The following is a 25,136-nucleotide window of genomic DNA, read 5'->3' on the forward strand; positions in this document are numbered from 1 at the left end:
GTTTGGTACGGCGGTGAACTCTATTCGATCGGAGCGTCTTGCGGAGTCCAAAGTACGTACGATTTCTAGCCACTATGCGTCTCCGAATTTCTCTGCTGGTATCATTTTTGGCAGTCACCAAGTACACAAATTCTTCTACCACCTCGATTTCGTCACCACCGATGCAAACTCGCGGTGGGTGTCTCACATTGTCTTCTCTTGAACCTCTTCCTATCATGTACTTCGTCTTCGACGTGCTGATGACTAGTCCGATCCGCTTCCCTCTTCAGTCTGATGTGGGCTTCCTCCATCTTCTCAAAGTTACGTGCCATAATATCTATGTCGTCGGCGAAGCCAAATAGCTGGACGGACTTATTGAAAATTGTTTTCAGGAGTTTTTCCGGTAATACCTCCATAAATTTAATAGTGAAATCCTCTAGGATTTCATTCTGGAATTCTTTCCACTATTACCGTCAACTGGGGGAAGATGATCATTTTGAGACAAAACATGCAATAACAATGTGTGTTTACATTTTAAATCGAAAAAATATTTTCAAAACATGTACTGCTATACGTTGCAAAATCAACAACTTTAGGTTTCTTAAATGCATTCGCATTTATTAAAATAAATTAAATTATCACACATTTTTTAAGTAATCTGGTTTGGGGTGAAGTTGATCAAGACAGCTCTACTAAAATTATTATGACCTAGTAGTGAAAATACACAAGGTTATTTGTATGAATGTTGAATTTACCACGTAAAGAAGTCTACGAAGTCAATATTTGAAACGAAAATAGCGTCATTTATGACTATCTCTCTCTTTCTTCCACAAAATACATTTTCATGATTATAATCGAAAAATTCGGATTTCTACCTAGCGGTAACATTACTTGAACGGAGAATATTGTTGACTACCGTTTCATAAAAAAAATGGCACTTTTGACTGAGACATCAAATGATCATCTTCACCTCAATGATCATCTTCCCCCCAGTTGACGGTACTTCAGAATATCCTTCAAGAGTTCATCTAAAAATTTCTTTAGAAATTTATCCAGGAATTCGTCCATATATTTCCTCGGAAATTCTTCCAGGTATTTTCCCGGGAATTGCTTCAGGTACTTCTCCAGGAATTCCTTCAGGAATTTCTCCCGAAATTTTTCCGCGGAATTGTCTTGAAATGCTTTCCGGACTTCACTAGAAATTCACTCCAGAATTTCCTTCGGATATTAATTTGAGAGTTCCTCCAAGATATCTTTCAAGAGTTCTTCCAAGATTTTTTTCAGAACGATCTCCGGGAATTCATCCGGTAATTTCTTCAGCATTTCATCTGGGAATTTCTGCAATAATTTCTCCTGGTATTTTCCGGGAATTCCTTCAGATATTTATCCAGAAATTCCTTCATGAACTTCTCCAAGAATTAGTTCAGGACTTCCTTGTGAGAATTCTTCCGGAAGTGCTTGTGGGACCTCTTTCAGGAGTTTTCCCAAGAGTTCCTCCGGGAATCCCTCCAAGAACTTCACAGGGAAATCCAGGAGGATATATGGCAGGAATTTCACAAGAAATGGGATTTCGGAAGTTCCTCTAGAAATTCAACTCCGGGTATTCCAACGACTGTTCCTCTGACAATTTACCCGAGAGTTCCAGCAGTAGCTCCTCCGGGAATTCATTCTTTTTTTAGAATTTATCTACAAAATCCTCCAGAAGTTCCTCGGAGAATTTCTCTGGGAGTTGCTCTGGGAGATCTTTTGAGAACTCTTCCAGGAGTTCCTCCTGGAATTCTTACGGAAGTTCATTTGGGAGTTCATCCAAGAGTTTTTACGAGAGTTACTCTAGAAATTCTTCCTGTAGTTCTTTAGGAAATTCCTCCAGAAATTCCTCCAGGAGCTCCTCCGGAAATTACTCCAGGAGTTCCTTCTTAGAGGAACACTGGAGGGAACTGCCGTAGAAACTTCCGGAGGAATGCTCATAGAAACTGCCGGTGGATCTCCCGGAGGAATTCTCGTAGTAACTGCCGAAAGAGCTCCCGGATGAATTTCAGGATCCTAGCAGAATTCCTAGAGGGACTTCCAGAGAAACTATTGGAAGAACTTTGGAAGGAATTTCCAGCTAAATTTCTGAAGAAGGGCTAAATGATTTCCTGAAAAAAGCCTGCATGATTGCCTGGAAGAGCTACTGGTGGAACTCCCGGAGGAATTCTTGAAATAACTTCCGGAGGAGTTCTGAAAAAACTCCTGCGAGAATTTTCAAATGAACCCCCGGAGGAACTGCCAGTGAAACTACCAGAAGAATGGAAATTCTGGAGAAATTCCCGGAAGAGGAACCCCCGTTGGATCTGCCGATAGAACTACCGGAATAATTCTCGGAGAAAATCCTGCAGAAACTCTTTGAGGAACTGCCGGTGGAATTCCCGGAGGAACTCCAGGAGGAATTTCCAGAAAAACTCCTGAAGGATGTCCCAGTAGAAATCTTGAAGTTTCCACCGGAATTCTTTCAGGATTTCTTTGGGAATTAATCTAGGAATTCCTCCGAAAATTCCATTGTTGATTTCATTTACGTTATACTTTCTGTATAAATTTTCGGTGGAATTCCTGGGTCCCTGGATTGTGACCGTTGTGGTCGGATTGAATCTGAGTGGGCCAGGAACCCTAAAAATATCATTCTCATCATTGCTTTGTGAAATCATGAAGTTTGAGGTGTCGCACGACCTATTTTGAATCAATTTAGAAAATGGCCATTCCGTTGGTCCCCGGATTGTGACCGATGTGGCCAGATAGTGGGTCAGGCCAAGTGGGTCAGGCGATGTGGCCAAGTGGGTCAGGAACCCCAAAAATATCATTCCCATCATTGCTTTGTAAAATCATGAAGTTTGAGGTGTCGCACGACCTATTTTGAATCAATTTGGAAAATGGCCATTCCGTCGGTCCCCGGATTGGGACCAATGTGGCCGGATTGAATCCGAGTGGGCCAGGAACCATAAAAATATCATTCGCATCATTGCTTTGAAAAATCATGAAGTTTGAGGTGTCACACGACCTATTTTGAATCAATTTAGAAAATGGCTATTCCGTTGGTCCCCGGATTGGGACCGATGTGGCCGGATTGAATCTGAGTGGGTCAGGAACCCTAAAAATATCATTCCCATCATTGCTTTGTGAAATCATGAAGTTTGAGGTGTCGAACGACCTATTTTGAATCAATTTAGAAAATGGCCATTCCGTAGGTTCCCGGATTGTGATCGATGTGGCCAGATTGAGTCCGAGTGGGCCAGGAACCCCAAAAATATCATTTGCATCATTGCTTTGTGAAATCATGAAGTTTGAGGTGTCGCACGACCTATTTTGAATCAATTTAGAAAATGGCTATTCCGTTGGTCCCCGGATTGGGACCGATGTGGCCGGATTGAATCTGAGTGGGTCAGGAACCCTAAAAATATCATTCCCATCATTGCTTTGTGAAATCATGAAGTTTGAGGTGTCGAACGACCTATTTTGAATCAATTTAGAAAATGGCCATTCCGTAGGTTCCCGGATTGTGATCGATGTGGCCAGATTGAGTCCGAGTGGGCCAGGAACCCCAAAAATATCATTTGCATCATTGCTTTGTGAAATCATGAAGTTGTGTCGCACGACCTGTTTTGACTTAAAATTGTAAATGGCCACTTATTCCGGGGGCAACTGACCCCAACGGAATCTGGAATAATTCTGGAACCGTACTGTGGATACCCTCGAAATCAGTATAAATCAAAAATTTTGATCCATCCGGATGGAATGCAACTTGTTGCGAAAGAATCGGTCAAGAAATGCGATTTTTACAGCAGTTTAGATTTTTGAAAGCCCTTAAAAACAGACGTTGGGGACGGAAAGGTTAATGCTTATGGTTACCTGGGAAGTCGCAGACCTTTATCATTGGTAAAGGAATGAAGGCTTTTCGTACCAATGACAAGGTGAAAGAGACTTTCTCTTCCGATCTGCGCATTTGCATCCCCGATGACAATCTGTACATTGTGTGCTGGGCACTCTCCGTGGGCCCTTTCAAGGCTCTCATAGAACTCATCCGTCACGTCATCAGGCTTATCGTTCGGCATAGATGCTGGTCAGGCTATAGTTGAAGAATTTTTCCTTCATCTCAACACGCAAATGCGGTCGCTTATCGGCTTCCACCGGATAATACGCTTCATCTGCTTCCCGGTCACCAAGAAGCCAACTTCACGTTCTGCGCAGTCAAGGCTAACACTTCAAGTACCGCATCTACTATACTGCCGCTAACCGCAAGTCGTGCACATCTGTATATGGAGCCCCATATACAGATGTGCTCGACTTGCGGTTAGCGGCAGTATAGTAGATGTGGTACTTGGAGTGTTAGCATGGGATCCACCGTCCGGAATTCACGTTCTCCAGTTTAATCGTTGTCCTTCATTCGTTACCGGGTCTGTTGCCGATAAATCAATCCGTTTGCTCTACTTTTGCATTTCATGGTAACTGTAGAATCTTCGGCAGGCTACCTTACCATGGTTCCGCTACGTACAACGCGTTGAAGAGTGTGCACAGAGTGTGTGTGCACAGTTTTGCTTAGAGTCCCTCGCTGGCACTCGAACGATGATCAGTCACCCCTTACATGGGGAACAGACGCTGTTATGAGCCGCTATTATCATGAAGAATAGACGCTCGATCAGATTTGTACCTCCGGAGAGGTGCGAACCCCCCTTCCCTGTCAACATACGACCATAGACCCACCGGGGTTGGTTACCCGATCTTCCCTAGAGTTGCTCGTCTCCCGGCCAGCTCCACGAGGAGGTAGGGATAGGAGTTGTTGGATAAGAGGCTAAGTACCGCGAAATGGGGTCTATTTTGTTTATTCAAACTTTGAGTACTGGAAAACGATTGTTTTTCTGCAGCTGTAGATCTCAAGTTCCAAACTCAAGGACAGTTTGGATGACGCAGAATATCTCAAAACGATCTTACGATATCTGTTCACTTACCAGGAGATGTAACGAATATAATTGAATGCATATCGAAGATTTTAGTACCAAAAAGAGCTTCTAAGCAGCTGTAGTCTCGAACTCAAGGACAGTTTGGATTGCCCAGAATATCTCAAAACTATCTTACGATATTCGTTGACCACTCGGGAGATGTAATGGATTCAAGGAAGAAATAGTTTATTGTGTATCACAGTAACTCTATGGATACGTTTGAATAAAAACCTTATTTTGAAACAATACAATTCGCTGGAAATATTCCTAAATTTTCTCTTTCCTACGTTCAACGTGTTCATGAAATTCTAGGTTGTCGTAGGGCTTTGAAGGCCCACGCCTGATATTTTTCCCTGATAGGGGAGTACATTTCAAGCAATTTTGCTGTGAACACTATGCTTTTATCCATCGTCCGATTTTATACATCCATTTTTCTGTTGGGGTCATATACGACCCCGTGCAACTGAAAGGGTTTAATGGATCTCAGATAAGTAACGCTGAACTGCAAAGGACATAAAATCGAAACAACAATCAACTTTTACAAAAACGAAAGTCGTAACTTTATTTTTAAATTATCGAGAAAAAAGCGTCAAGTGAAAATTTCTCGCTGGATTCCGATTTTGGTGTTGTTACTTATATTGTTTGGAGGTGCGCATCAATGTTCGTTTCAGGTCCACCATTTCATACCAGGTGGGTGGCACGACGCCATGTTTTTGTAGCAAACATCTCAGTGTAAAATTCATAATAGTATGTGTTTTGTTTACAAACATCACATTTGATTTTCATTAGGATACAGAACTGTCAGTGGGATATGGTCGCGCAATGTTGGCTGCAAAACAAACCTATTGTGTTGAGATAGGGATGCCACCGAGCTGTTTCATACAAGGGAAGGTTCAGCCGAGGTGAGTTTTGTGCAAAGTTGGCTTCGGTACTGTAGGAACGAGATATATAATATTTGGTTTGATTTATTTATATTCAACTAATTTAATAAGAGAGAGAAGGCTTTCAAGGACATGTTGGCGAACAATACCCAACAAAGTATTTTTCGGTATGATAATGGAACAACAGTAGCAGTGGAGATGACTAATACAGAGGGGAATTTTTCAATACGTACGAGTGTGTGAGCTTCCACCGGATATACCTGATCGAGAAACGGTTCTAGGAAAGTATTTTCCCGCTTAGTGCGGGAAAAATTTCCTGCTGATCGGTTCCTGGTGTACGTGGCGTGTACATGGACGTTAAAATGGAAATACGTTACGTTGTACGTTTTAAACTGGAGAGGAAACGTTTTCTATTCGGGAAATAAGAACAATTGTTCATATGCTCGGGGAAAGGTCACCAGATGAATGTTTGTCCCAAGAAAACACAGCGGAATCAACCAAGCCAGAAGATCAACAAAGTTGGGCATTCTGGGACTTACGCTGGTTTGTTAGAAGAAGCCCCTTCCAGGCACGACTCTTTAAATGAAACGGAGGTTTTGGATATAGAGGTTCTAGAAGATACACAGGAGACGAACATCGATGAACCGGTACTTGAACAAAAACAAGATCCCAAGGTTCAACTAATCCCAATAAGTCTGTTTGAAAGGTATACACGCAATACTCAGGGATCAATCAGATTAAAGGTGAAGACAAGGACGAATAGCAGAAAAGGCGCGACACCGTAGCAAGGGCAGCCAGGAGCTTATCACCATCGAAAGAAAAAACTAAAAAAAATCTGCTAATTTCCATTGGTTCACAATCTGACATGTCAGACTAGCCTTTTGTCATATATTTTTGTTTCAGTTTTTCTTCAAATTGAATAATCACTATTAGAAATGAATTTCGGCTCCGTAATGTGTATGCCACGATTGAGCCTATTAAATAAATCAAAACCAAAAAAAATGGAGCGTGACCTTTTGGCAGCACCCCCTATTCCCGTCCGTAACGTTAATAACTCGACCGCCTTCCAACCAAATGGCTTGATTGTTTGTACATCACTAGATAGGGTTTCTTACCCCATTCCCGGCCTAACATGCGTACGACTGCATTATTTAATTGATATTTATGACAGGAAGCAACTTTTCCTGAATTTTGTGGGCTGTATAATACTGCAGTGGGGTTCACTTCTGCTTGAAAAATAGCTATTCGTGCTAAATATCGTTCAAAAAAGCTTTTATTTGATTTAAAATAACGAGGTGCAGCACTCATTTCAGTCATAGCGATTTGCCATTCCGGGACACGTAAAACCAGTTCCCGGCCTAAACCAAATTTTACTCGATCTCTCAACATTTTACTCTCATTCTCTCTCGGGACGGTAGAAAATGAGACGTAAACAAAAATATGCACGTTCCACGACAACAAGATGCCAGATGGTATTATTCGTAATCATTTTTATTTGGTTGAGAAAATATATTTACTCATCCAAATTTCTTCCAAACACTTAAAAACAATATTCTTTTCACCTTTTGAAATCGAGAGAATTATAAATAAAATGATAGCGTCAACTTATTAGACAGTTTTCCTGTTAACAATGAAGGATCATTTTCATACTCCTGGCCTTTTGGCAACACGGTGCGGCTAGAAGTTCTTGGGCCGAGGTGATTTTTTGTTCGGTTTGAGAATTCATTTTAAAATGTATTCTAATATGTTTAAATAAGTTCTAGTGAAACGAACTAATAGGAACAATTGAAGTGCGTGTGTTTAGAATTATGGTGTGGTGATTAACAACTTAAAGCAACGGTTGTATCGAGCGAGCACTGTGACGATTTTCAGGTAGGTGTTTATTTGATGATACCGTTTTGTAAAAGTGGAAAGAATCACTCCGGCTCAGTGGTGTGGCAACGGAGAGCGTAGTTTTGAAATCTACATTTTTATTTTCTACAATTGGATCAATTAGGAGTAAAACCAGTGATTGAAATATATTGAGTATTGTGAAAGATAAATGGGAGACTTTTTAAAAATTATCAATCATAAACCTACGGCTTCCAAACAGTATAAATCATTAGTTTTCTGTGCAGTGAGCCGGGAATCGGGTCCATAGGCCCAAGTAATGATTTACCCTATCTAAAAACTTAATGCACCGAGTGGTAATACTGCCATTCTCGCATTTGGCCAAGATACCAACCTTATACGGCACTTATATAGTTCGATTCCATTTGCTTAATAACTTTTAAACGCAATGGTTTATCGTTATCAAATTCAATCGTGATCAACAAGGCTTTGTCCCCTGTCGAATGCAACTTGTTGTGAGAAAATCGGTTAAGGATTACTATATGAAAAAGTGGCTAATGTTTTTCGGTTTTTGTGTGCACACACACTCATACACACGGACAGACAGACATTTGTTCAGCTCGACGAGCTGAGTCGATTGGTATATAGCATCATGGGTCTCCGAGACTTCTATAAAAAGTTCGATTTTGGAGTGAAATGATAGCCTTTCGGTACAACTTTGTCGTACGAGAAAGGCAAAAACAAGTAATTCGGTTGTAATGCGCTCGAGTAATGAACGTTGCTGGCGGGAATAGGGGGTGCTGCCCAAATAACTCTCTACCCTATAATAACTAATTCTCCTGAGTTTCATTCTATGCATTAGTATTTTATTAGTATTGCACCTTCAAAAAAACAGAATCCCATTATTTTGATCGAAACCTCAGGGCGGTTCACCCCGTGGACCACATGTCCAACCTGAGGCGCCACATCTCGTGTATCAGTTTTCCTTTCTCCCCTGTGGTACTATCTGAGACATAATTTCTCAATGTCTCATCCGGTATATGTTATGAGCGGAAATTGGAGTACGGTGTCAAGCTATAGGTCAACACATTCCCTTTTCTTATTAAAAAAAATGGAATGCTTTCACTTCAAACTATGATTAGCTTTTTCGATAAAACCTGTTAGACCCCCTGAACAGAACTAATCTAAAAAGAATTAATAAAAAATCCGAACTAAGCCAATTAGGCTTGTCATCGCCGCAACATGATACGCTGGGGCATCTTTTCCACTCCAAATTATAGAAAAAGTTTTTTTTTAGATTTACGATCAACATATTTCATAGATTTCTTAGAGCTACGGTCAGCGTAAGATATACAACCTAATCCAGCGTGTACTCTAATTTGACTAATTGAAGACTTCCGGGCCCGGAGTCTGGTCAACGAACGATTTCTTCGCTGTTTTTTTGTCTACTCAGCCCATCAGAAAAATGATTCGAAATAAGAAAGACGTACAAAACAAACAAACCAGTTTGGTCAAGCCCAAACTCAGACTTGACCGGCTCAGCTCTTCCTCTGGCGTTCTACTGGTTGTCTGATCACCATCACAGCTTTTTTTCTCGGTTGGTGAAAATATAAATACACTTAGCCTTGACATTAAGCTCCTGGATGATGAGGCTTCTTACTGCTGGCTGACACCCCGCATACGATGCTCCAATGCTCCGTCCGATGGGACCGGCTGGTTAGTGGGTTAATTTGAATATGCCGCAAACCGGCAAAACTAGTTTGCCAAAAAAAAAGTTCGTTGGTGTCTTTCACGAGACGATGATAAATGGTGGTATTTGTGCAGCACGAAAGCTTGGCGTCGCCGTTTGGTGGACCATTTTGCAGAACAGATGGAGCCGTGTCCCGTGATGAAGGTGTTAGTTGAGGAACATTTTCAAACTTCTCCGCCGCAAGTCTATACGTTCACGTCCTATCACACGCCGATGACGTTGATTGATCTCTGGCTCATAGAAAAATCGTCGAACATGTCGAATGTGACACGAGTCGATGGGGAAATCGATGGCATGGATTCTGGGGGTTTGTCTTGATGTATCTATTTTCAAATCTGTGAAAGTGGTTAATTGACGAGTGTCACATTTGATTTGCTGTTCGATTTGATTGTGTGAAAAGTTACTAATAGGTTTTCAGTGTTCGGAAATGTTGTGTGTCCGGGTTATAGAGATTAAAAATCGATTTTTTTGTGAACGTTCTCCATTGTGTCAATTTACATCTATAGATGTGTCTATAGACACATTCGTAGTCGCGTTTCTGCGCTGTAAGGTTTTAATTGAATATGAATTTATGAATAATTGTTTACATTCCATTAACTGATTATTTCCTCAAGAATTAACCACATTTATAAAATAATGAGTCACAAAGTGCTAATTCCTATTTTCAACTGTGAGGCATATTAACGACATTAGGCAATATAGGTAATCAAGTCAAATTATTTTGTTTTTGCAAACACTTATCGTTCTCAGTGGTAATGGAATGACTGGGTCAAAGAAGCAGCAAGATTAATGTGTTATTCTATGTTTCACATAATCAAGCGATGCATTGGCTACTACGACTTCAATCAGTCAAGTCATTCCAAAGGATTTTGAAGGATGTTCGGAATATGAATCAAAATGATTGGCGAACTATCGCAATTTTGACATAAATACGAATATAGATTTTTGCCTTTCTCGTACAACTAAGTTGTACCGAAAGGCTATCATTTCACTCCAAAAACGAATTTTTTATAGAAGCCTCTGAGGCCCATAGTATTGTATACCAATCGACTCAGCTCGACGAGCTTAGCACATGTCTGTCTGTCCGTGTGTATGTATGTGTGTGTACAAAAGCTATAAAAGACATTTAACAACTTTTCGTATAGTAATCCTTAACCGATTTTCTCGCAACAAGTTTCATTCGACAGGGGACAAAGCCTTGTTGATCACTATTGAATTTTATAACGATCGGTCATTGCGTTTAAAAGTTATGAAGAAAATGGTACATCGGACCATATAAACCCCATATAAGGTTGGTGTCTTAACTAAATGCGAGAAAGGCACCACCAACGCTAGGTGGATTGATCTGGGGTTTTTTATTTATAAGAACTGATTCAGATAAAGAACCTAGATGAATTTTTAATAATATAATTGATTTGTACTTATGTCTCATTTTCCTTATGCCAAAAACTTTGGGGAGCAATAGCAATTTCTACGATGTAGCTAATCCCTATCACCGAATTCTGCTTGACGCCTTATTTTGCATTCATAATGCATAGCTCTTTCATCCTAGCCTTTCAGCTAGTCATTTGTTTATTCATCATCAACATTTTATCTCAGATCTTCACATTTTGGGTACACATCCAGGCCAGCACCCGTGAGAGGATGATAGATGACACAGGGCAAACGCAAATTTGTCACAAGCTCCAAACACTTACGACCGCAAAAGCGTAAACATAGAAACTTTATGTCCTGCTTTTTCGGCATGAAAATATGCATCCCGTAACAGACCATGGACAATATTTGAATAGGGCGTGACCCTAAAGTTGGGAAGGGAGCTTTAAATTAGGTAAACACGTTTTTGGATCGGATCATATTGCAGGTTAAATATACTGCTGGGTTCAGCTACTTCAATGAATAATAAATTAATTGCTTTAAACGGGAAATATATAGGATTGCCATTTAGGATGAAACTACTTACAAAACTATTAACAAACCGTTATGCCTTAATTTTGTACCGTTCTCAATGGTTTATTTATGAGGTCGTAACCTATTTCAGGGGCAGGGCAGTAAAACTTATCTATTTGTTCGTAGTTTCCTATCCCAGTTGGCTGCCATCATCGCATCGATTTTCTAGTAACCCCGCCGGACAGGGAGGCTGTGTGTTCTTGCACACTGCATCTAAAGCGCCTATTGAGGCTAATCTGAATTTTAGATTTCCAGCGAACTGTGTTCCGGCCGCCCAGCCAGATCAACCGGTCTGGGGGACACAGCTGGGCATCCGCATTTTGAATGGGATTTGAATGTTCGTCCACTTTGAAAAATGGAAAAAAGGTGCAGCTGTTTCTCGCTGATGGCGCTGATGCCGACACCCCGAACAAATGTTGGGAATTTTAACCGGCCGATTGTTTGCCGGAAATGGTTGATTAATGTGATCGATAATGATTACAATATACTTCGGTGGCGTTTTTGAGCGGACCACTCAGCGGGATTAACATATCTTAATCCAGATAGGGCGACAAAATAAAATCATTGAACTATTTGATAGGGATAGTTTGAAGATATTGATTTAAATTATCAATTCAGGAATTTAGACCGTGATTACATGACACAATCAAGAAATTTCTTGAATATTTCTTGAATGCTCACCATTTTTGCCTTTCTCGTATACAAAATATACGTAAAGGCTATATGTTCGCTCCAAAAATAAACTTTTTATAGGAGGCCCGGAGACCCATAGTGTTATATACCGATCGACTCAGCTCGACGAATTGAGGTGATGTCTGTGTGTGTGTGTGTGTGTGTGTGTGTGTGTGTGTGTGTGTGTGTGTGTGTGTGTGTGTGTGTGTGTGTGTGTGTGTGTGTGTGTGTGTGTGTGTGTGTGTGTGTGTGTGTGTGTGTGTGTGTGTGTGTGTGTCTGTGGACAAATAAATCTCGCTCATTTTTTTGGCACAGACAGTGAGACTTCGCTTGCTTGGTAACCATGCGTAAAAGCTTCACTTCGAAGAAATCGTCAAGTTCGTTAACGAGGCTTCAAAGTGCTGGCTCAAACCCAGGTTGAACAACTCTTCGGTTTCCCTTTCTAATATTCTGAGCCAATTTATTCGTCTGGGAGTAAAAAAGCAAATTTTAAAGTTAGAGTATGAAAACTAAACAAAAGAGTTACCTTTTTGATGCTTAAATTCAAATCGGTTTTCCACGCAACTACATTCTCATGAGAAAACTGTGTAGATTTTTCTTTCCTCTCTGTAACACTATGCACAATCATAACTCGTGTTGCCTTACCGTGCTCATTAGTCATTGGAAAACGAAACCCGAGCAGAAGCAATGGCATCGATAACAGAAATTGGTATGAACTAGCCTTGCATAAGAGGTAAAATACCAAAAATTAAAGTTCAAAATCTTTATAACATGCTTAGGTATTTCAATACCAAACGATTTGTGATGCGTTTGGTATTGTAATAACAGAGTAATAGGCTACCCGACTAGAAGGTCATATCAAAATTATATCAACATATGTTATTATGTTATATTAAATTTTTAAAACAAAATTTGTTAGAAACATGGTGCAGGATGTTGATAAAATATCTAAATTTCTATCAAAAATTACACTACTAGAAACAAAAAACTATCAAATTTTGTTTCTTTTTTATCATAAAAATAACATATTTTGTTAGAAATTTATAACAGAATCAGATACAAAATATGTTGTCTACTGTGCAGTTGGAATTTTTTACAGGTCGTGATAGGTCTCCAGATTGTGACCTTTTTCAAATTGTATCAGCGTTGTGATATCTATGGCTGGGAGACTTTGCTACATCTATTTTAATTGCCTACTATTGGGCAATTAGGTGTTAAGCATTTTTTAAATCATATTATGATAAAATCCTGTTACAACATTCGAAAGATAATGGCTACTAACAACAAAATTGTATTAAAATAAGTTATAAATATCACAATATGTTAAAATTGTGTTTTTTTTTCCTCGTTTGTCGGGTGAAGATCACTGCGTCCAGATTTTAGGACTATTGTGATATACCCTTTTACTGTGAAATACGCAAGTTATCTCAGTAACATGTTTGTCACTGAGATACCTTGGTATCGACTGAACTCAAGACCATCTATTATTGATGAATAGAGATCCTGAGTTACAGTATGTGACTCCCCATTCTGGCGAGACTAGCTTTATGAAGCCAACCACGTCCTTGGGGGATAAGATCCATATGTCAGCAGGCCCTAAAAGGGCTTGCTGAGAACTTTGAACCTACGTTGGGTGAGTGCACTGCAATAGCAGAGGATGTGTTCTGATGTTTCTCTCTCCTCGTCACAGAAGCGGCAATTTGAGGTTTGGATTGCTCCGATCTTTTGTAGATGGTATCTGCAGGGGCAGTGTCCAGTTATTAGACCGGTGTAGATGTTGAGATCCCTTTTGTTGAGACCTAATAGTTGTTGGGTTTTCTTGGGGTTAATCGTTACGAGCCTTTTGGATTGGCTCGTATGGGGAAGTGCATTCCAGTTTGATGTGATTTGACTGACCATATATTTGTTCAGTTCCATTTTTACAGAGCAGTCTGAGATCCCGCAGAAGGGCTCAGGGCCAATGAACCTTTCATTAGATCCATTCCTGGCTAGCTCATCAGCAATCTCGTTTCCCTCTAGACCCGTATGTCCTGGGATCCAATATAGGTAGACTCGATTGCGTATGGATAATTTTTTCAAAGCCAGAATGCATTCCCACACTAGCTTTGAGTTACAAGTGTAGTTATTAAGCGACTTAAGTGCCGCTTGGCTGTCAGAGAAAATACATATTTTTGCAAATCTATACTTTCTCCTCAGGCATAATAACACGCATTCTAATATTGCATATATTTCCGCCTGAAATACTGTGGGCCACTGTCCTAAGTGGACAGAAATTTTTGTTGTAGGGCCATAGATTCCGGATCCTGTCAGATTATTCATTTTCGAACCATCTGTGAAGAAATTTATAGAGCCTGTTGGAACGCTGGGTCCACCTCCTTCCCACTCCTGGCGGGAAGGAATGAACACATCGTAAGGTAAGTCATAATTGACTACCGTTTCCATCCAGTCACTACAAATTCCTATTGCGGGATTTATGGCAAATTCATTTAATATGCTGAGGTGACCCGTAAGGTCTCCCGACAGCAGTGTTTTTGTTCTCTTTAACCTTAGAGCACTTTTTTCCGCTTCCAGCTTTATGAATTGATCTAACCGGGGCAGGTGAAGCATTGCGTCTAAGGCCAAAGTGGGTGTACTACGAACTGCACCAGTGATGGCTATGCAAGCGGTGCGTTGGATTTTGTTGAGCTTAGCCCTTGCAGCAGCCTCATTAGTTTTAGGCCACCAGACAAGGGAAGCGTAAGTTGTCCTGGGACGGACAATGGTTTTATATATCAACATGATCATACTTGGTTTTAGGCCCCATCTTTTACCAAGGGTTTTTGAACAAACCCAAAGTGTATTGAGACCTTTCTGCACAACTGATTGGAGATGAGAGTTCCAATTAAGCTTTGCGTCGAGTATGACACCTAGATATTTTACTTCACTTGAATAAACTAATTGTGTTTGATTCAAGAAAAGGGGTTTCAGTTGTACCTTTCTCCGTTTGGTGAAAGGGATAACGGAAGTTTTTGTAGGATTTATGCCTAGTTGATTCTTTTGACACCAGGAAAAAGTGTGATTTAGGGCAGATTGCATTCTTTCCACGATAACACTTTCGAATTTGCCTCGTACAATAATGACAACGTCATCAGCATATCCAACCACTTCGAAGCCTCTTCTCTCTAAGCTGTCTAGAAGCTCATCCACCACCAGTGACCACAACAAAGGAGAAAGCACTCCGCCTTGCGGACACCCCCTTGTTGCTTTAACAGTGATGTATGAACCGCTAAGCTCAGAGGAGATTTTCCGATTAGCTAGCATAGCATGTACCCAGATAACAATGCATGGGTCGAATTTTCTCCTCAACATTGCTGACCCTATAGACGAATAAGAAGCGTTATCGAATGCGCCCTCAATATCAAGAAATGCTACAAGAGCAATTTCTTTTGCATTAAGTGTTTTTCGATTTTTTGAACTACCGTATGTAGTGCCGAGATCGTAGATTTTCCACTTTGATAAGCGAATTGGTTTTTTGACAAAGGCATTGCTTTCATAAATTTGTGATTTATGTACTCGCATAGTACCTTTTCCATAATTTTGAGCATTACAGAGGATAAACTTATCGGCCTGAATGCTTTGGGGTTGGTTTTATCTCCCTTGCCTGCCTTCGGAATGAAGACAGCCCGGATTTGACGCCAATCGTTAGGTATGTGCCCCAAAATCAGACTCGCCTTAAAAATCTCAACCAAGGGTGGAACCAGTGTTTTCTCCTCTGTTTGGATCAACGCTGGAAATATTCCATCCATGCCAGGAGACTTAAATGGCTCGAAAGATCTCACAGCCCTCTCAACCCTGGCCCGAGTGAAAGCTTCCTTTGCAACCTTTATTGCGTCTTTTTTAGACCCAGAAACCCATGATTGGATCTCTTGTGGATCTGAGACAGCAATTCCAGTGCCTTGGTCGCCGATGCTCGACTCAGGGATTGAATCAGGGAAGTGGATCTTTAACAATTCGCTCAGTGTATCGCTAGGCTCTACAGTGAGCGAACCATCCGTCTTTCGGAGGCTACCCACACCATTGGAGTGGTCTTTTGAAAGAGTTTTTGGAGTCTGGCCACTACGGGTGTATTCTCTATGCTTTCACACATTAGAATCCACGATTTCCGCTTGGCTGACCTTATTTCTTTGTTGTAGTTCGTCAGGGCCTTTCTGTATAGGCTCCAATCGTCGGTTCGCTTAGCACGATTGAACTCCCTACGCGCAGTTTTCCTAAGCTTCTCAAGAGTTTTATTCCACCATGGAACGTCTCTACTCGAACTAGTTGATTTAGTTGGACAGCTCTCTTGGTAGGCGTTAAGGATTTTGTTTTAATGGATTTGGACGCATCTTCCAATTGTGTTATGGACTTGATGTGACTTTCTATGATGTACTCTTCGGATCGTAGGATAGCTGAGTAGGATTCCCAATCAGTTTTCTTAGGATCTTTAAACGTTTTTCCATCGTTAGACCCCTTCCCATTCGAAGATGATGTGTTTATGGTCTGACATTGATATTTCTTCAGAAACATGCCAGTTTTTTATTTTATCAGAGATAGACCGACTACATAGAGTCAAGTCCAAAACTTCCTGACGAATGGAGTTTTCAAACGTGGGCTTGTCACCAACATTACAAATGTCAATGTTCTTGGAAGAGAGAAACTGTAACAGGTACTCACCTCTGGTGTTTATATTGGTACTTCCCCATACGGTGTGATGTGCATTTGCGTCGCACCCTATGACGAAGGGGATGTTGTGTCGGTGGCTGTAGGCTACGAGCGCAGCTATTTCTGGAGGAGGGATTTCGTCCACGTCACCTGGGAAGTATGCCGAGACCACCAAGATCTCTCTACTCCCTCTGGCGGAAGGTATCTCCATCCTGACCGCTACGATGTCCCTTTTTATGAATTCTGAAATTGGAAAGTATTTACAGTTGTTATGTAATAAAATAGCCGCTCTAGGAGAAAGCTGGCTGTCATCATATACCAACTTACATGAGTGTTGTGGAATACCTTGTATTCTGGATTTATTGACCCATGGCTCTTGAATGAGGGCCACGGTTAAATTCTCTTTGGTGAACCTCCGACAGAGCACACCCGTGGCGCTCTCAGCATGGTGGAGGTTCACTTGCAGAACTTTAGTCGCCATTTCCGGGTTCCCGCTTTTTCCGGACGACGACTGTCCGGCTTTGGATGTTGCGGATCATCAGGATGTCGTTTGGTATTACAGTCTGGGTTTTCTCTCTTCCCTGTAGCAACCTGGCCCGCCAGTTTCGCCTGTGTGGTCAAACTGTCGCTTTTGCACCCCTTTGCCCTGTTTAGATACCTTTGGTTTGGTACCACTAGAGCAGGGGTCGCATGTAAGCTTCGAGCTTTTCCTTTAGAGGCGGACAGACTAGCCTTTATGGTGCTTTTGGGGTGAGATTTACTAACCTCGCCCGAACCGGAGGCTTCCTCAGATTTCTCTTGGGTCGGCCTTCCAGTTAGCCGAACCTCGCCCGAACAGGAGGCCTCCTCAGATTGCTCTTGGGTCGGCCTTCCAGTCGGATTGGCGGTAGCGGCAGTCGGTTGATCTGTTATCTTCCTTAGTTGGATTTCACCAAATCGGTAGTTGAGGGTGTATTTGGACTTCTTCAACTTTTCCATCGACGCACCCTCTACTGTGAAGATCCATTCAACATGAATATCTTTCAGAATGGATCGTTTCACAATACGCCAATTAGTTGTTGTGATGTCATTTTGGCTTTCTATGAGAGCCTTTATTCGGTCGTCATCATAGCTGGAGCTTTGTGGGAAGAATGCTCGGATCATCTCTGGATGTGGAATCGCCACTTCGTCCATTGCCATCAGCTCTGCACCTTCCCAGGGTTTCATGGATGGGGATATTCTCTTTAACCACTCAGCAGTCTCTTGATCCTTACAGATTAGAACCATGTAACCGGACTTGTAGATGAGGTTGTTGAATTTGGGTTTTATTGGCTCGTTTCGCTGTTGAACTACTCTGAGCAGGAGTGCTTCTTGTAGAAGGTCTAGCTGGGCTGTAGTGAGTTGGACGGTGGGAAAGTCTTTGGGTATTATCCTGACCTTCACGCTTTTGGCCATATCACTGTAGCTGATACCAGCTGTTTTCCTCATGGGTGGGTTTTGTTGTCCAGACACGTTTTCTGAGGCGCGCGGTTTGAGGACTGTTGGGCGCGCTCTCTCGGATCCAGATGGTGCTTCACCCTTTTTGTTTGGGGTCCTCTGTGGCGGATTTGTCTAGGTCGTTTCTCGAGCGTTTTGAGGAAGTGGGCTCGCTCTCCTTATTCAGGATTATGGACAAGGCCTCATTCCGGTCTTTTCCCTTCTCCCGGAGAGTTCTAAGCTGCTTCCTCTGCGAGCGTGTGAGTGTGGGGATTTTCTTTCTCGGAGCACCCTTGGCTTCCGTAGAACCCTTGTGATCTTCGGATCCTTTGCTACTTGCTAAAGATTTTTGGGGGTTGATGATGATCCTTATACCACCATCTTCGTTATCTTCCATGTCCAACAGGTTGGAGTCGGTCGATGAGGGGGGTTGTAGATCTGGATCAGCTTTGTCGAAACATGTGCTGCTCCGGGAGATAGGCGTTGAGGGGCAGGATATTTCCATCTTCTCCTGCGAACTACTGAGTAGCTGGTCTTCGGTAAGGCCAAGCTGACTCAGAGTATTCTCCACTTCGCTCTCACACGACTGAGAGAGGCAGTCGTCACCTTGAGGATTGTTTGTAAAATTTGTACTCATTTTTGGTCCCACGAGTAGCTAGGGAAATAAATGTCCGCTGCACCAGTGCCCCGCCGTAGTGCAGTACCCTAGTAACACAGTTCATATCGATTTGGTTGCAGCAACTCCAATGTGACAAGATTTGGTCGCATATGAGTAACAGTGACTGATATGTCACAAGTGTGCTACTCGGGTAAGGGCTGCTTACTGGGGTGTTCGCCCTGGTGCACCCCAGGCTCCGTTCGCGGTTGAGCATGTTTAGAACCCCCTCAACCATTCAGCCCTCGGCACGGGTCGCATGACACCTTGGCATTGGGGTTTATCCATTTTTGCTTTACACTATGGCCATGAATAACAGCCATCGCAACCTTCCTCCTTTACCAGGGCTTAGGACCTGTAGCTCAAGTTCTCAATAGTTTCACAATCTTTCGGACATGCAACTACAGCGAACCATCATTGCTAGCGGAGTTGGCAAACTGTGTTTAGTTTTAGTTATGCTATTATTGAGTTAATTTCTCCTGGTCGGGAAAGTTTTACATTTTCCGAATATAGCTTTTTTTTGAAAGAGTCGTTAGTTAGTCTTTACAAGATTCATCCATATTCGACAAATTCTGTAAATTGGACCATTTTGAACAAGCATGTTTGCCAGGTGAAACTTCAGATAAGCACTTCGTACAAACTTTCTTAGACATTAGTTTTTGCTTTGAAAAGCGTTTTTATTGCTTGGGAAAATGAGATTGTCGCGCAATTTTGTAGATATTGCAGTTATTGTGATCAGATGAGCTTTTTGTCTTTTTTTTTTTTTTTTTTTTTTCTTTTTAAAAATAGGCACTTTTTTGTTCTCTCATATGGCCCTCTGCTAATCTTCAGTTTCTATTCATTTCACACTTGCCGCTCGCTTGCGGCGTCAATCGAATCAGTATCTTTATTAATATGATTTCTTTATTGGCAGCTTCCTATTTTTATAGAAAATTTCTAATTTTTAAGGATGGTTTTTATTTTAGTCATTCCTGTTATTAGCGTAGAAATTTCTATTAGGCCATTACAAATATTTAATTTACTTTTTGTCCTACTGGTCTCCGAGGGGTCAAGAGGGGGGGGATAATAAAAATAAATATTAAAATTTAAAAAATCAAAAACTCCTCGGATTTATTAAAGAATATTTTTTGTCTTTATTTAGGAGACTTGCAGCCCGAGGCTGGCTCGTCTCCGATTAACGAATGCTTTGAAAATCATCAAAATTATCCGAATTTCATTTTGTTGCCCCTCAAAATATTATTTTTGGCAAAATTCGGCCTTATTCGCAGTAAAAATGCTTTCATTGGCAACCAGACATTAAATTCATTAAAGTTGAATTCTGTTAATCGTAGTTTGCACTAAGATCAAATCGTGAATCCTCCCGCGTGGCATCTATTTAGAATTTTTCACAAAACAAATTCGCTCGCTCTATTCCAAAGGGTGTTGCTGCCAATTAAAATGAAAGTTATTTCTATTTCGCGATTTTATTTTTCAAAAATGAAACCAATTTCTTTTGAGGCAATATAACTCACGAACAGTTGGTTCAGATTTTCTCACTGATCGATTCGTCATATGTTTGCTGTAGAGAAGATAAAAGTTTTCGATGGGATAGTTTGAAAACCATGAAAATTTTTCAAGTTGGTGGGTTGTGAAGAAATCCAAAACAATCGAGTCAAAATCGATCAAGAGTGCGGCGCTGCTAACAATCTTGTATTTGACATCAACTGACCAACTGCAGGGTCTGATCAACTAGTATTCAATATATTTGATCTTTCTAATGATAATCAAGCAGTGAATAACGGAGACGAGCCAGCCTCGGGCTGAAAGTCTCCCTAATAAAGCTACAAAAAAAAGTAGTAAAAGTAAATAAGTTTCTACAGTGATGAACATTTGAAATTTGTTGTGTCATACATTATAAAGAGGAAAAACGGACGATCCAAAACAGTAAAAAAAACAAAATAACAGGAACACCGTCTTCAACCAGAGGTCGTACAGACTAAACTCTTAAGTGGAAAATCTTTCGATCACGAAAAGTTTCCTACTTACCGGGGCGGGAATCGAACCCGCACTCCCTAGCACATGCATCTAGACGATTGACGTCGCTAACCGCACGGCCACGAAGCCCACATACTGTTTTCTTTGGCAATGCAATAGTGGCAAGGCTACGGAGGTACACAAGTGTTTTGGCTATTAATTTTTCAAATAGTTTAACTTCAACGCAAAAAAACGTGTTCAAAATTAAGCCAATACCTTAAATTATGTGCTTGAAACTAAGCTACAAGCATGTCAATGCTGTATTCTATCCTACCTTCAAAATTTCTTCCTTTTTAAATTCTATCAATTTTTTTAAAATTCCTTTGGGAATTCATTCGTAAAGTTCGAATGAAAAAATAATTTTCTGCCAGCGGCGGCAGCGTAGCTGCGTCACGCCGTTGGTAATCGGCGGCGCGACGGCGTGGGTCGGCGTGAGCTTATTCCATGCATTAGACATTCTTCACAATTCCCCAAACAAATGTCTCCGTAAATTCCACCAGTAAACGATCTGGAAGCTGCTCCAGGAGTTTCTCTTTCCGGAAGTTCTTCCGAAAGTTCCTCCAGGAATTCCAGTTCCTCCAAGAATTCCTTCGAAAGTTCCTGCAGGAGTTCCTCCGAAAGTTCCTTCAGAAATTGCTCCAAAGGTTCCTCCAGGAACTTACTCGGAAGCTTCTCCAGGAATTCCTCCGGAAGTTCTTTCAGGAATTCCTCCGGAAGGTACTTTAGGAATTCCTCTGGAAGTTTCTTCAGGAATTAACTTTGAAAGTGTTCTCAGGAATTCCTCCGGAAGTTCCTCCAAGAACTCCTTCAGAAGATCCTTCAGGAATTCTTCGGGAAGCTCTTCCAGGGATTTCTCCGAAAATTCCACCGGAAACTTCTCCAGGAATTCTTCAAGAGCTTGCGAAGTCTAGATCTAGAAAACGAAATCTAGATCTAGAAACGCGCATTCCTCTGGGAATTCTGCTAGAAATTAACCCAGAAATTCCAACTCCATGTTTCTCCAATAATTCTCCCGGAAAGTCATTCATAAATAAATTCTTCTAGGCATTGATTCTCTGGTAATTTGTTTAGGAGTTCTTCCGGAAAAAATCCAAGAACTCCTTCACAAGTTCCTCTAAGATTTTACATGGCAATTCCCAAGGAAACTTCTCCATTATTTCTCCAAGATTTCGTCCAGAAAACCTACAGAATATTTCTGGGAAATTACCTTGAAAACTCCTCCAACATATCATAAGGAAATTATTCCGAAAATTCTCCCGCTTTTACTTCAGATACTTCCTTGTAAATAGTCCTAGAAAGCTCTCAAAAATACCTACAAGAATATCCGCAAAAAATACAGAAATAGCACTATATGTTCTCCGGAAATTTCTCTACAAAACTCTTCTAAGGACTGGGATATTCCTTTTTCATGAAAAATTCACGACGGAATTTTTGTGGGAATGGCCGAAGGAGTTCAAAGAAGTATTTCTTGAAGAAATTTGCAAAAGAATTCCTGGTTTGAAGCTCAGAAGAATTTAAGGAGTCCAGTGGATCCTTAACAAACAAGCTGAATAACCTACTTTTTTAGTTGGAATCAGTTTTCAATATTGTTGGGTCAAAAAAAATATAAACATTTGTAAGGACGTGGCCAGTTGTGTAGAGAAAATCGGGTCCACTTATTTGTAAATTGTGGCAGAATTTTCAATGTCCGTGGATATGTTTATATCTGTCACTTCATCTACGATTTATGCATTAATCGAAATTAAAAAAAATTGCTTCTACCAAGATTGCGTTATTGGCAGTTTCCTATTTTTTTTATAGAAAATCTCTGAGTCTTCATGAAAATTTCATTTTGCTGCCGAAAACTTCCAACCCGAAATTTCAAGACTTGGATTGGGAATCGAACCCACACACTTAACTAATTTCACCGTATTCGGTAAATTTTACCGAAATCTCAACAGCAGAACTGTTCGGTAATTTATTTTACAGATTTTTGTAATTTTTCCATTGCTCAACTGTCAAAATCACCGAAAATCAGGTAAATTATTTACCGAACAGTTCTGATGTTGAGATTTCGGTAAAATTTTACCGAATTCGGCGATTTATTTTAAGTGTGCAGCCACCTCCAGCATGGTTTTACATTGTTGCCGCGCGTTTCACCGCACGCCCCTTGTAGATGTTATTCCAATAGAGAAATATAAATGTGTCAGAATGCGATCAAGGGCGTAGAGCAGTATCGGGTATTTCAATCAATTTTTTTTTTAATTTTGGTATTCTCAATTACGCATAAATCCCTTTATCTTCTTGTCTGGCTTATAATGAATATTCTAACACTTTTATATCTATCCATTAAAATGAATCGGTCTACCGCACATCACACTCCCACACCCATTTAATGCTCGTCCACTCTACCGAGCAGCCACAGTTCTAGACACGCTTCCAACCCACGCAATTGCCCAAACCAAGCTCACGACTCCAGCAGCTCCACTCCATGCAGGCATCGTTCTTTGTTGTTGTTTGTTGACATCATCAGCCTCGTTTGTCTAGTTGGGGGCTCTGCTATTTTTGCTTTTCGGTGAAGTCCTGTTTCTTTGCGAATGGGATTTATACCAGTCACGCAATGCGGTCAACGATCCAGTGCTGACCGAATCAACAAACAGCAACAACGACAATGTTGTGGTTTATTAGGCTCTTGAGTATAAAAAAGTTTGATTGATCCCACCTAAAGGTAATTTTGACTTTCTCGAGGGTGGTAATTCGATAACAACAGATGTCTTTACACTATCGTCTTCATTACTAAAAACAGTGTTTATATAACAAAAATCTCTTGAATTGTTTACTTACTCAGTTCTATTTTTAGCATTTGTAGTCCATGAAAACGGAAGCTGAGACTTTGGTCATTTTTTACATTTTAGGAGTGAAATGATAACCTTTCCTCGGTACCCCTACATCTGAGCAGCACCTATAAAGAATAAAAGCGAGTCAGCAAAAAGGTAGCACAGTATATAAATTGGAGTCGATTGCTCCAGAGTCTATCATCTAAATGGGGCCTCTCTTTTGTGTGTAATATGAGGTGCTTGATTTTTGGGAGTTCCGATGACAGGCATCATTAGGCGTATCTACGCGCCAGTTTCGGGTGTCAAGCTTAAAAAAAAGCAAAAATCTTAGGGCCCAGAAATAGGGGATACAGCTTGAGGATATTTTCAGTATTATAGTTTTTGGATTAATAATATCTTTCCCAACTCAGAGGAACAAGAACTATAAGATGAATCACTTTAATGGGTATTGATTGAGGTGAATGATTGATTGGTGTTTGCTGACGGATATGATTCAAACCAATTAGTTGTAACTAGAGCAGACTAGTTAAACCAATAATCGAAACGACTTATCTGATTTTTTTGACCAAATAATCCTTAGTTGGTGTTGGTTTACCAAAGTAAGTGTTTACTCCGCTACTCATTGCAATGTACTCTTCAGCAAAATATTAAAATAAACTGAACTGGAAAATGCCGATAGTTTCCGACAAATCATTGGTTTCTCATACACGTTAATCGTTCCGGTGACATTCAGTTCCAATCGGAACGCAATATCGTTTCCATTAACTACGACTGACAATGATCGATGATCGCAGGCTAGGGTACAAATTACACTTGAACAATTTAACGATGCCGCTAAATCATCACCCGCTACAAAACACTTCTACGCTGCGGTTCACATCAATCACCATTTCGAGAGGAGTGCCACTTCATATCCAATCATACACAAACGCACAGAAACAACCCAAGTACATTCACATTGGATTCAATTATTACCCTAGATCACATCGCACTTCCAGCTTTCCGATCCGGTGTCTAGCGCTTGATCGACAGCACAAATTATCACCCGACTAGAATTCATTAGCTAACGAAACGACAACAGACCTCCGATTAGGATTCAGCAGTTGGGGCAACTGTTTTAATACCTCTTGGTTAGTAATAACATCATTGCATTCTCCACGCCGGTTAATTATTGGTTGCCGGCTTCTACCCTGGGTTCCCACGTGCTACAATACATGCTGCAGGGCTAGTACGTCTTTAATTCGAATTTGAGAAGTTTTTACTTTCAATTCAAGAGCAGTATATAAATTCGTTTACTGTTACTACCAATTGGTGAATTGCTCAAGAAATCAAGATTCCAGGAAAAATACACTATGTTTTTTTTTTTTAATTCTTCAGAATATTAATAAAATAGTCTTTGCGATAATTCGTAGTTAATGTTCCACGATTGATCGGCTTGTTAAGGCTTGAGATAAGCTTCTAACCTTAATGTGTACAGATTAAGAGTTC

At 40.8% G+C, this 25,136-nt stretch overlaps 1 protein-coding gene across 4 annotated transcripts in view; it reads left to right on the forward strand.

Annotated features, from left to right (window-relative positions):
• LOC134226072 (protein unzipped) overlaps positions 1-25,136 on the forward strand; it is a 324,483-nt gene that overhangs the window by 164,197 nt on the left and 135,150 nt on the right. The window lies entirely within an intron of this gene.

Source organism: Armigeres subalbatus, chromosome 3, assembly GCF_024139115.2.
Source record: "Armigeres subalbatus isolate Guangzhou_Male chromosome 3, GZ_Asu_2, whole genome shotgun sequence".
NCBI lineage: Eukaryota > Metazoa > Arthropoda > Insecta > Diptera > Culicidae > Armigeres > Armigeres subalbatus.